Genomic DNA, 12,278 nt, shown 5'->3' on the forward strand with positions numbered 1-12,278 from the left:
CCCAGGGAATCCATATACAAGGAAATACGTGCATTTATGCTATTTCATGTTGTTGTTTTTAGGATATCTGAAAATAGCTTTGTAACTAAAATGACAAACATCTCTCTTTAATACATTGTAATAAAATCCTTCAGATATTTTACATGAGTGACATATTTTCTTCTTTTATCGAATATGCTCCTCCTAACTTTACAAATATGTCATGGGGTTCCCATGTTTGAAAGGTAACTTGATATTTTCTCTTTCGAACATCACGTTTATATACAAATTAGTTTTTACACTGGTTCTCTCATTTGACATTTTGTACACATAGTATTACTTTTGTCATCATAGCTGAATTTTATTCATTTCATAATGATTTCTTAGGCATCTTAGAACTTTTTATACCTTCTGACTACTAACAGATCCCAAAGCAGTATCTAAAATTGGTTTAATGACTGCTCTCTGATAATTTAAAATATAATGGGCTGGTTGAGACAGGGGGAAGTGGTTAATGATCATTAGGTGCTTGGCCTCTATCCATTCATATATTAAACTTTTTACTTTGAGCTAGTAAAATAGGTTGAAAACATTTCAAGCAATCACATGAAGGGAAAATCATAAATCCACGGTTGAATATATATTAAATTGCATATGCAAATTTTTAGGCTAAAATGCATCGCCTGTACGATTTACAGGGATATATAGTGTTGTACATGCTAAAATAACTGATATTGTGACTTATCCTGCACTAGACCTTATATTCGTTGATCTATTTCTTTACAGAGGCTACAAAGGATGCTGTCCTGGATATATTTGGAATGACACTGTTTGTTCCGGTAATGACGATGGTTCTTTTCTATAGATCTATTTCATGAAATATATGGTTAAGAAAGTCGAGCATGTAAACACACGATTTACTTTGAAAAACATTTAGAACTTGCAATCCTTCTAATGCTGTGATGCACTGAGATGAAAAAAAAACACCCACCATGTATCAATTTTATCTTATTTTTTTCAAAACGGGTTTGTTATGAGATTCTGTACATGTACAATATAATGTTGCTTTACACACATATAACGAATTCAATTCGTCTGCACTCATTATTGACAATAGATACATGTAGTTAGTCGCATTAGTCAATGGGTTAGGGCGCTCGCTTCGCTATAGGGAGGCATGGATTCCATCCTCATTCCCGGCGCCGCGTCAATTAGACAGTGACTGTTTCTTCGCTAAGCGATAAGGCTTGCTAAATTAAGTTTCCGCAAGCCGTATGACTCTTTTGCCCATATGCTAAGGCAAGCCTTGCAAGACAATAAACAACATTACCGTAAATGCCCGGTGTCTTTTTTGTTTTTGTTTTATCGTACACATTGTATTCTGTTAAGAAAATGGATATAGCTATGGCTGTGACAGCACTTTAAGAGAAAGAGAATAAACAGACGCGCTTGGACACGTCAGTGGATACGTAGGCGAGCAGTGACGGTGAACAACCCGCCGTGAGCCCTATATCCTGATCAGGTAAACGGAGTTATCCGCATCCAAAACCAATGTGCCAATAATGGCCTAACAATCTGTACGAAACACGTCAGACAGCATTTGACCTCGAAGAACGCAAATCGTAACGCATATTTTATAAAAATATTGACATAGCTAGGGTGGGTTGTATTGGCAAAGGAGAAAACGGTCAGCTAAGTTTAGTATCAAGAAATAAAGCGGTATTCTATTCGTAAGTCGGATTCATTGGTAGATCGTTCGCTTCGTATAACCCGAGATCGTGAGTTTGATCCCGCTCGAACCATGGTCACATCAATCTATGGCGTACATGTAAATATAGGTAGTGACTGCTCCTTTGCAAATTGATGTGTGTGATCGAAGACATATGATTAAAAAAAATTGAATTCGATATTCATCCCTTGTTTCAATTCTGTCCTAATTTTTCACTTAAGTAACTCAAAATAGGGAATTCGTTTGCAATTCAATTTAATTTAAAACCTGGTTCATGATGTGCAAGTAAGGACTTTTGATTACAAGTCATCCCATTTCCAAATCAATGTTTCTCTGAATATAAAAAAATCCCAATCTTGATTAGTTGGCACTTGAAGAACACATGTATAAATTGTTTGTATTATGCGGTATGTATCATAAACATCGGAACCATGGGGCATGTTATAGGGTGTGCTAATGACGCATATGTAATACCGCATAGTGGATATATATTTTTTTAGATAAGCTCTCAACTGCTTCGATACGCGAGAGCATGTTTCGATATTCTGTTACTCGTAGACGAGTTTGTTGTTTTCACCATGTGTGTGCTGTAACATATGGTTTTGCATGACGACGATACATGCAATAGACGCTGTTGTGATTTGGTAGCGCGTCGTCAGTATCACTGTCTATAATGACATGCAATAAACCATCGAAAATGGCTACAGTGTAGTACATGTATGTCTTTGAGTTTTATAACAAGAGGCCCACAGACCTTAACGGTCACCTGGTACCATAGACCTGCCAGGGAGTCTCATATTTGCATTAAGCTTCATTCTGGAGTCTTTTGTTCACAGCCTTATGATCTTTCTAAATATGCATACAATGCCATTTCATTACAATAGAACGAAAGATGACGTTTGATGCATTTAGATAAGCCCTTATTCAATTGCCCACCCCGCCCCGATGAATTTTATCTGTAATTTTGGTAAACATGTCTATCCTCTCTTCTAAATGTGTACTGCAGAATCATTTAAATTCATGGGGGCCAATTTTCGTGGATTGTTGAATTTTTACAGGTTCGTGGGGACGTAATTTCGTGGATTGATATATTTGTAAGAAAGATAACTCTGGAATATTTGCTTTGTCTTTATTCGTTGAAGATGTAAATTCATGGGTGAGGGGTACCCACGAATTCCACGAAAATTGAACCACCACGAATTCTAATGATTCCACAGTATTCGTCTTTCATTGAACATGAGAAGACTTACGATCCCATGGGACCTGGGTTAGAATAAGTACTCTGCACCCCTTGCAACTAAATGGGGCGGTCCTTCAGATGAGACCGAAAAAAAATTGAGGCCCCGTGTCACAGCACGTGTGGCACGATAAAAAATCCTCCCAGCTCAAAGGCGTAAGTGCGGAGAATAGGCCGAACTTTTGCAGCCTTTGACGTCTCCGTATGAGTGAAAGATTCTCGAGAGGGACATTAACAATAACCAACCAATTAACCAGGTGACTTAAGCATTGTATACTATATGATCATATGGACAAATTAGCCCCCCCCCCTCCCCCCACGAGTTAATTGACCTGACCATTAAGAAAATGGATATTGTCATAACCAATATGTACAACAATAGAGAAATAAAAGACACCAAAGAATTTTCAACATCTGCTTTGTACTTAAATATTTTATTGAAAATAAAAGGCAAACTAACAACTTGACTTTATGTCAAACGTGATGACTTTAGCTTCTCCATCGCCAACTTCCCTTATTTATGCAGCAATATTCCATTATCACCTGCATATGGTGTTTATATCTCTCAACTGATTCGTTACGCAAGAGCATATTCTGCGTATGATAAATTCCTAAATCGTGGCAAGCTACTGTTAAACAAGCTGATTTTGCAGGGTTTTCGACAGTCTCGTTTAAAGTAAACATTTCGCTCGTTTAAAGTAAACATTTCGCAAATTCTATGGTCGTTATAATGATCTCGTTTGCGAATACACCTTGTCATTGAATCAAATGCAGTCTGGTGTGTTTCATACCGATTGTTAAGCCGTTCTTTACACTCTGATTTTGACAGCAGATTACTCCGTTTCCCTGATCAAGATATAGGGCTCACGGCGGGTGTGACCGGTCGACAGGGGATGCTTACTCCTCCCAGGCACCTTATCCCACCTCTGGTATGTCCAGGGTCCGTGTTTGCTGAACTCGTTATTGTGCATTCCCTATAGGCGTTATGGGATTGTTCACTGTTCGTTATCTTTCACAGGATGTTCGCCGGGATATAGTGGAATGATGGTGTCCCTATTCTTATTATGGAGAGAGATGTCAGGAAGAGTGTGACTGTGTGATGTTTCCGTCGGTTGCAAAGACGTAATCACAGGTATATTTATTTATACATACCAAATACTGTTAAACGCATCATGAGTTATGTTTGTTTAATGAACATTTCTTATCCTATGTACATTTATTTTAAGAACACACATGTTCTTCCACCATCAGCAGTGTAAAGGACAGACTGAGAACATGTCAACATGTAATCCAGGCAGCATAAATTCACTCTGAGGGAACGGTATTGATTTAAATAGGGTGGAGGTTTGATTGGTGCTTTGGTGGGTTTTTTTTAACTTTCCATACATCCTTTGTTATTATATGCATATACTGTCTCTCCTTGTACTTTAGTTTTTTTTTTAGCTCCGACATTCCTTTTCCTCCTAACAGAATAGTAATAAAATCGAAAATATGCAGGAAAAACTGTTGGATAGAGGAGCATGTGTCGACACTTCAGAATATATAATTAAATCTTATATATCCATAAACTGTGTACACGTAAATATAGAAAGCGGTGCTGAAAAGAATAATTTCTCTCTCTGGAAAAGGCGTCCCCAATGTGTAATCTCATCGTGAGATCACAATGTGTTTTTTTTTCAATTAACGTTTGTTACAGTCCTGGGGTCATGGAAGTGAAAAGGATGTCAAGTTTGTGGTTTTGTCATTTAAAAAAAGTTTGATCCGAGCTATTTAGGTAAGCGTAATTTTGCGTCTAGGATATTTTCAGATCTTTTTCATTTCACAATATTCTTCAACGCTATTTCAAGGATAGAAATATTCTATTTAAATGATGTATACTTACAACAGTTAACTAAGCAGATTAATATTAATTTTGAATAGATGATAGGCTTCATGTTTAGATAACTTCTCTAGAACCACGTGGTCAATTTCAAGCAAACTTACCACAAAGAACTTTGATGACATCATTTAGGTTTAAAACGTTAACGTGATACCGATTATTGTGATATAAGGGATAATAAAATTTCTATTGAATCTTAAGTCGCCTTCGCTGAAAGCTGTTTTGATTGAAGTGTATCCGTCACTATTGCGTCAGTTTCCATATTCAAGTACTTTCTTCTCTATGGTCACTGAGCCAGTTTCAACTACAAAACATCCCTGTGTCAAATATGAATTCACATTTGTTGAAATGATGATGGAGATTCCAAGGATAAATAATTATATGCAAGAACGAGTTAAATATTGAGAGATGAAAAAGGTGGAGACACGAACAGTGTTTAATCTTACAAATCCTATAAAGTACATAAAATTGAGAACAGGGCAAACATGGACACCTAAAAACACCACATTTGGGAACCAGGTGTCTAGGAGGAGTAAGCATCCTCTGTTGACAGGTGACATCTGCTGTGAACCCTCTGTCCTGATCAGGTAAACGGAGTAATCTGTATTCAAAATCAGAATTAAAAGAGTGGTCTAACAATTGGTAAAAAACTCATTCGACCCAATGACAAGCTGTAGTTCCAAACGAGGTCATTTTAACGATTATTAATTTAGCGAAAAGAAATTGATCATGCGCAGAGCATGCTCTCACGAATTGAACCAGGTGAGAGACACAAACACCATATGCAGAAGATAATGGAAATTGCAATACAAATATGAGAAGTTGACTATTGAGAACATAAAATCGTCATATTTGCCATAAAGATGACTTGTTGGTTTACCATTAACGTTTGTGTTCAGTAAAACATCCAAATATGAAACATGTTGAAGACTCTGGTGTCTAATTTATTTCGTGTTCACTGAAATCATCAAATCAACATATGGATGATTATTGTTAATCATAGTGATGATATCATTCAACTGAAATTTCAAATCAAAACCCGGATGTTTTGAGTATGATGTGTACTTCATACACCATCAAAGCAGTTTGATAATTTACATAGAGAATTGGATTGATTGAACAGGACATCTCGGTCAGTACCAACATTCTTGTCAACAACACTTTTTAGGTACACAGATGGGTGCACTTCCTTTAATTGGATCTCTATAATTTTTAGCTCTTCTGAGCCAAAGGCTCAAAGAGCTAATGCTATGGCCATTTGTGCGGTGTCCGTAAACTTTTTAGAAAAAGGGCTATAACTCAAGAACCCCTTGGCCAATTTTGTTCAAATTTGTTACAGAGTATCATTGGCCCAAGGGCTTTCATACATACTAAAGAGAGGGATGTGACCCTTTAACAAGGGGAGATAATCAGGAAAATACAAAAAAAAGTAGTGGTTGCTAAAAAATCTTCTTCTCAAGAACCACAGGGCAGATTATCACCAAACTTACACATAAGGATGAGGATATGTTGTAGATTAAAAATTGTTCAAGGCATTACCCTGGGGCAAAGGGCGTGGTCTCAAGGTCACTTCAAAGTTGACCTAAATTTAAATTTTTTTTAAATTCCTTAAATCTTAGATATTTTAGTCATTATAAGGACTAGGATCATCAAATTTTGACAGTTGATGCATCTTAGGACCTTGTGTCAAGTTGTCTCAAAAGTAGGTCGCGGTGACCTACTTTTTGAAATTTGCAGGTATTTATTTTAAAATTAATTTTGATGCATATCTTGGACACTTTGAAGCCTATGATCATCAAAACTTGTCAGTTGGTGGATCATGGGACCTTGAAATGCGTCAACTGAAAAATAGGTCACCGTGACCTACTTTCTGAATTTTATGGCTTATCATTTATAGATATATTTTAAGTTGTTATTTCAAATACCGAGAGGTTTAGAATCATCAAATCTTGTAAGTTGATGCATCTTGAGGCCTTGAAACATATTTATAAAAAAGTAGGTCACAGTGACCTACTTTTTGAATTTTGCAGATATTCAAATTTCACATTTTCAATTTTAGATGCATATTTTGGGCACTGTAAAACCTAGGATCATCAAACTTTGTCAGTTGATGCGTCTTCAGTCTTCGGTTTGTGTCGACCAAAAAGTAGGTCACCGTGACCTACTTTTGGTATTTGACAGCTAAATTACTATATTTCAGACACTATTTGACCTACAATCATCAAACTTTGTCAGTTGATGCATCTTGAGTCTTCGGAGTGTATCGACCAAAAAGTAGGTCACTGTGACCTACTTTTGGCATTTGACAGTTATATTTATATATTTCAGTCACTAATTGCCCTACAATCATCAAACTTTGACAGTTGATGCATCTTGAGTCAACGGAGTGTGTCGACCAAAAATAGGTCACCTTGACCTACTTTTGGAATTTGACGGCTATATTTATATATTTCAGATACTAGTTGACCTACAGTCATCAAACTTTGTCAGTTGATGGGTCTTGCATGTTCGAAGGGTTTCGACCAAAACGTAGGTCAACTTGACCTACTTTTGGAATTGGACACCTATATTTATATATTTCAGATACTATTTGACCTACAGTCATCAAACTTTGTCAGTTGATGCGTCTTGCATGTTCAAAGGGTGTTGACCAAAAAGTAGGTCACCTTGACCTACTTTTGGAATTGGACGGCTATATTTATATAATTCAGATACTATTTGACCTACAGTCATCAAACTTTGTCAGTTGTTGGGTCTTGCATGTTTGAAGGGTGTTGACGAAAAAGTAGGTCACCTTGACCTACTTTTGGAATTTGACGGCTATATTTATATATTTCAGATACTATTTGACCTACAGTCATCAAACTTTGTCAGTTGATGGGTCTTGCATGTTCGGAGTTCGCTGACCAAAAAGTAGGTCACCATGACCTACGATTGGAATTTGACAGCTATATTTCAATATTCAGTTACTAATTGGCTTAAAATCATCAAACTTTGTCAGTTGATATTTCTTGGGTTCTCAAAATGTGTAAACCAAAAAGTAGGTCACATTGACCTACTTTTTTTGAATTCTTAGGACTTAACTAAAGATTTAGAATACTAAGAGGCTAAGAATAGAAATGGTGGGGTTGTACAATTTATCAGAAGAGCGATTCTAGGCCCTTGGGCCTCTTGTTTGTGTTTGCAGTGGTGGTATTTGTCATCCAGTAAGCAGTAGCAGCCCCGACGTAATTTTGTTTTCATTAATAAAACATGAATGGGCTACATACATGTCACGCCCTGGCATGTACAAATGAGAAGAAAGATGAAGCATTGATTATCCCATACTGTGGTAGTAACTTCCAGGGCGTTTCGCTGTCAACACTATCATACAGCGTCTTATAGTCTGTGAACATGTCTCATTTAGATAGTTCTTTTTGTCTTATTCATTGTCTTGATGTTTCATGTGCCTATTTTGTTCGGTTTCCTGAGATGTAGAAGAAGTGTCAGCCCCACAGTATCCTGGCTTACACAGTAATGTGTCATGGAACTCCAGTTTGGTAACCCTTTCCCTCTCAATAAATGTTTATTTTGGCTTGCTGTCGATGATTCTGTAATTTTTTATTTCTAAAGTTACGAATATTGTCTTGAACTCGGGAGGACAGTGTTTTTTCTGAGCGATTTTATTCACCAGTATTACTCAGCTGGAAAATTATTTCCAATCTAGGTGATGTGGTATTTTAATTTATCTGACAATGAACATGGACTTGAGGTTTAATTGGAACCACTTCGTAATATTCGATGACATTCCTGGATGACACACCAGGAATTGATCTGGGCATCCTACAATAATGGTAAATTCAACTTTCCTCTCATGATTATCATGGGAGTCTGGGCGGGGGTACTGTTTCATGTTTTACATAGAAGTGTTTAAGAAATTTCTTTAAAACCTGAATCATGATATGTGAATTCTGGAGTCTGAGCGAGGCCATGAAAATGATTCGAAACTACGTAAGGACATAGGGAATACTCCCGTGGGGATCCGGGTTATAATAGGTAATCCGTACCCTTGCTTGACGTAAAAGGTGTCTATATGGACCAGTCCTTCGGACGAGACCGCAAAGACCGAGACCCCGTGCCATAGGTGTAGAACGATAAAGATCCCTTTCTGATCAAAGGTCGTAAGCGCTGAGCATAGGCCTACATTTTGTAGCCCTTCACTGGGAATTTTCACGGCTCCTTATGGGTGAAAAATTCTCGAGCGGGACGTTAAACCCAACCAATCAACATGGGGAATACAATGAAAATATCAAGTATTCTTAGTTTGTGCATGTTCTGGATTGTCGAGAAATGCACCATATATAAGGAGGGATGAAAGTTTTTTTTATAAGGATATGTTGGAAAATTCTTTGAAAATGTTTTTAGGATCCAATTCATTTATCAAATCAAAATGCAACTATCCTAATATACATATAATGCAGATTCAGATTTGTTCACATCATGACCCTTACAGCCAGTAGCATGTGATTGGTATTCAATCTTTTATATTGAAAACTGTGAACGAATGTAAGTGAACGATGGATCTCCTCTTAATGATATAATATCCATGACGAAATATGAATACTACAAATTATATATTTGAGCAAATGAAAGAGATCCACGAAATGAAAAGACATTGCCTTTTATCTATAAGAGTAAAACTATTTAAGATTTTATAAACTATTCTGATATTCCAGAATGTCCGTTACTCTATTTCATTTTGTTTATTTTAATTGCTCTTTATACGTGTATTTGAAATATATCTGTATTTCTTTTATCGTCAGATCTGTGAAAAGAAGGCACGGAGAGACAAACTGCTCTGAAAGAGCGGAAATTCCTTTCGTCTGACAACAGCCCACCTTGTGATAGAAAACATCACCATATGAAAATAAACAACATAGAAAATCTTAATATTTGAAATAAACAGTACCACAGAGCAACACGACGAGTGAGAATATGAAAAACGTTTCTCTGATCTCCTTAAACGAGACTAGAGTGTCTCTACGTACTCGTATATAGATCTACATATATAATTATATACGTGTACATATCTGCTTGGCTGTTCTCATCTATGACGATATAGAATTTTGGTGCCTGTTCCAATGTTTCTTTTTTCCCCCAACAATCACCTTAATTGGTATTGGGAAGTTTCCAGTTTTTTTTATTTAGTCTTTAACTATGGTCCTCTATTTGAAGGGTATTGTAATGAAAGATTAAAGTTTGCATAGATCACAGAAATGTTTGCATTAATATTCAACATGTTTCATACACCAAAACATTATAAACCGTTTGGCAATGAAACAAAATTATGCACAATATCAAAATCACTTGTTTTCAGAAGATATGTGTTAAATTACCCACGATTGAATCAAGATTATGTTATTCTTTATACATAACAACTCAATTGTCTACTGGATCTTATTCTGCTGTTATACGGTCATGTTTTCCAAGTTCATGTAGTAACGTCAGAGAAACAACTGCTGGGAAACGTAGCCCACTTATCGCAAATATCATTTGGGTTTAAAGCAATTAAGCCGCAGACATTGGATATATAAAACTTCATTATTTATGTGAAGTATACGTGTTTATAACAACGGAAAACTATTTCCTTATTTTACATATACAACCAGTCTATCTAAGTAACATGTAATAATGATATTATAATAATATGAAACATTGCATATGTTAGATACTCTAACCCGCTTGACAAATCATGCATATAGAATATTAAATGCTAAATCCATATCATGTTTGACAATAGTCGTTCCAAGCTCACTGATTCTGACTACAATTTACTCCGTTTACCTGATCAAGACATAAAGCTCACGGCGGGTGTGACCGGTCGACAGGGGATGCGTACTTCTCCTAGGAACCTGATCCCACCACTGGTATGTCTAGGGGTCAATTTTTGCCTAACGTTTTATTTTGTATTCCTTATAGGAGTTATGAGTTGATAACTGTTCGTTTTCTTCACCTTTCATATATGTCATATCTGCCCGAGTGGTATCATATCAGCCTTAGGGTTGATGTGGGGCCCGCGGACTACTATGACATATGATATGAGTTACCTGACCTATATTGGGTTCCTAATCTTCATAAAAACCCTTATAAACAAAGATATATTGCTGGATCCAGTAAATGTTCTACCAAGCCCCTATCTTTGATCCTCACGAAACTATTAACAGCTGTGGAGGAAAAACTTCAAACGTACTGTGCGACTACATATGCCAGACGTGGTGTAAATCAAATGTGGATTCTAAAATTCTAAAGAACTTTTAGTAAACTTGAAATCGCAACACTTTTCTGAAATCAATAACATCAAAACCTATGACTTTTCAACACTTCACACGACCATGTCTTACGGTGAATTAAATACTTGATTTTTTGAAATCATCGACAGCTGCTTCTTCAACAAAGATGGTAAACGCAAATTGTCCTATGTAGTGACCAGTCATCCAAAAATTACTTTGTAAAACGCCACTCTGATTCCACGCACAAGTACTCTGAAGTTGAAATAAAAAAAATATACTGGAATTCCTCGTTGACAATATCTTCGTGATCATTGGTGATCAGGTCTTCCAACACTCTGTTGGAATCCCCGTGGACACGAATTGTTTTTATACTCCTATGAAGCAGAATTTATTTAAACACTTCTAAGTGAGAAGAACAAATCTCTTGCTGTGGCCTTTAATTTGACATTTAGATATATCGACGACGTCTTATCTATTAACAATAATCATTTTCATTCATATGTCGATTCGATATAGCCCTGTGAACTGGAAATAAAAGACACCACAGAGTCGTCGACGTCTGCTTCATACTTAGATATTCTATTGAAAGTAGACATTAACGGCAAACTAACAACTCAACTATGACAAACGGGACGATTTCAGCTTCTCCATCGTCAACTTCCCATATTTATATAACGATTGTCCATCATCACCAGCATATGGTGTTTATATCTCTCAACTGATTAGATGCGCAAGAGCTTGTTCTGCTTATGGTCAGTTTTTGAATCGAAGCAGGCTACTGACAAACAAGTTGATGGTGCAGGGGTCCAACAGACTCGTTTAAAGTCAGCATTTCGCAAATTCTATGATCGTTATAACGATCTAGTTTGCCAATGCAACCTATCATTGGGTCAAATGCCGTCTGACGTGTTTCATGCCGATCGCTAGACCGTTCTTGGCATACTAATTTTGACTACGTATAACTCCGTTTACCTGATCAAGATATAGGGCTCACAGCGGGTGTGACCGGTCGACAGGGTATGCTTACTCCTCCTAGACACCGTATCCCACCTCTGGTATATCCAGGGTTCCGTGTTTGCCCGACTCTCTATTTTGTATTGCATATAGGAGTTAAGAGATTGATCACTGTTCGTTATCTTCACCTTTCATATGGAGTTCAACATGTAACATGTACTTGTATATACA

The sequence above is a fragment of the Ostrea edulis genome, chromosome 3, assembly GCF_947568905.1.
Source record: "Ostrea edulis chromosome 3, xbOstEdul1.1, whole genome shotgun sequence".
Taxonomy (NCBI): domain Eukaryota; kingdom Metazoa; phylum Mollusca; class Bivalvia; order Ostreida; family Ostreidae; genus Ostrea; species Ostrea edulis.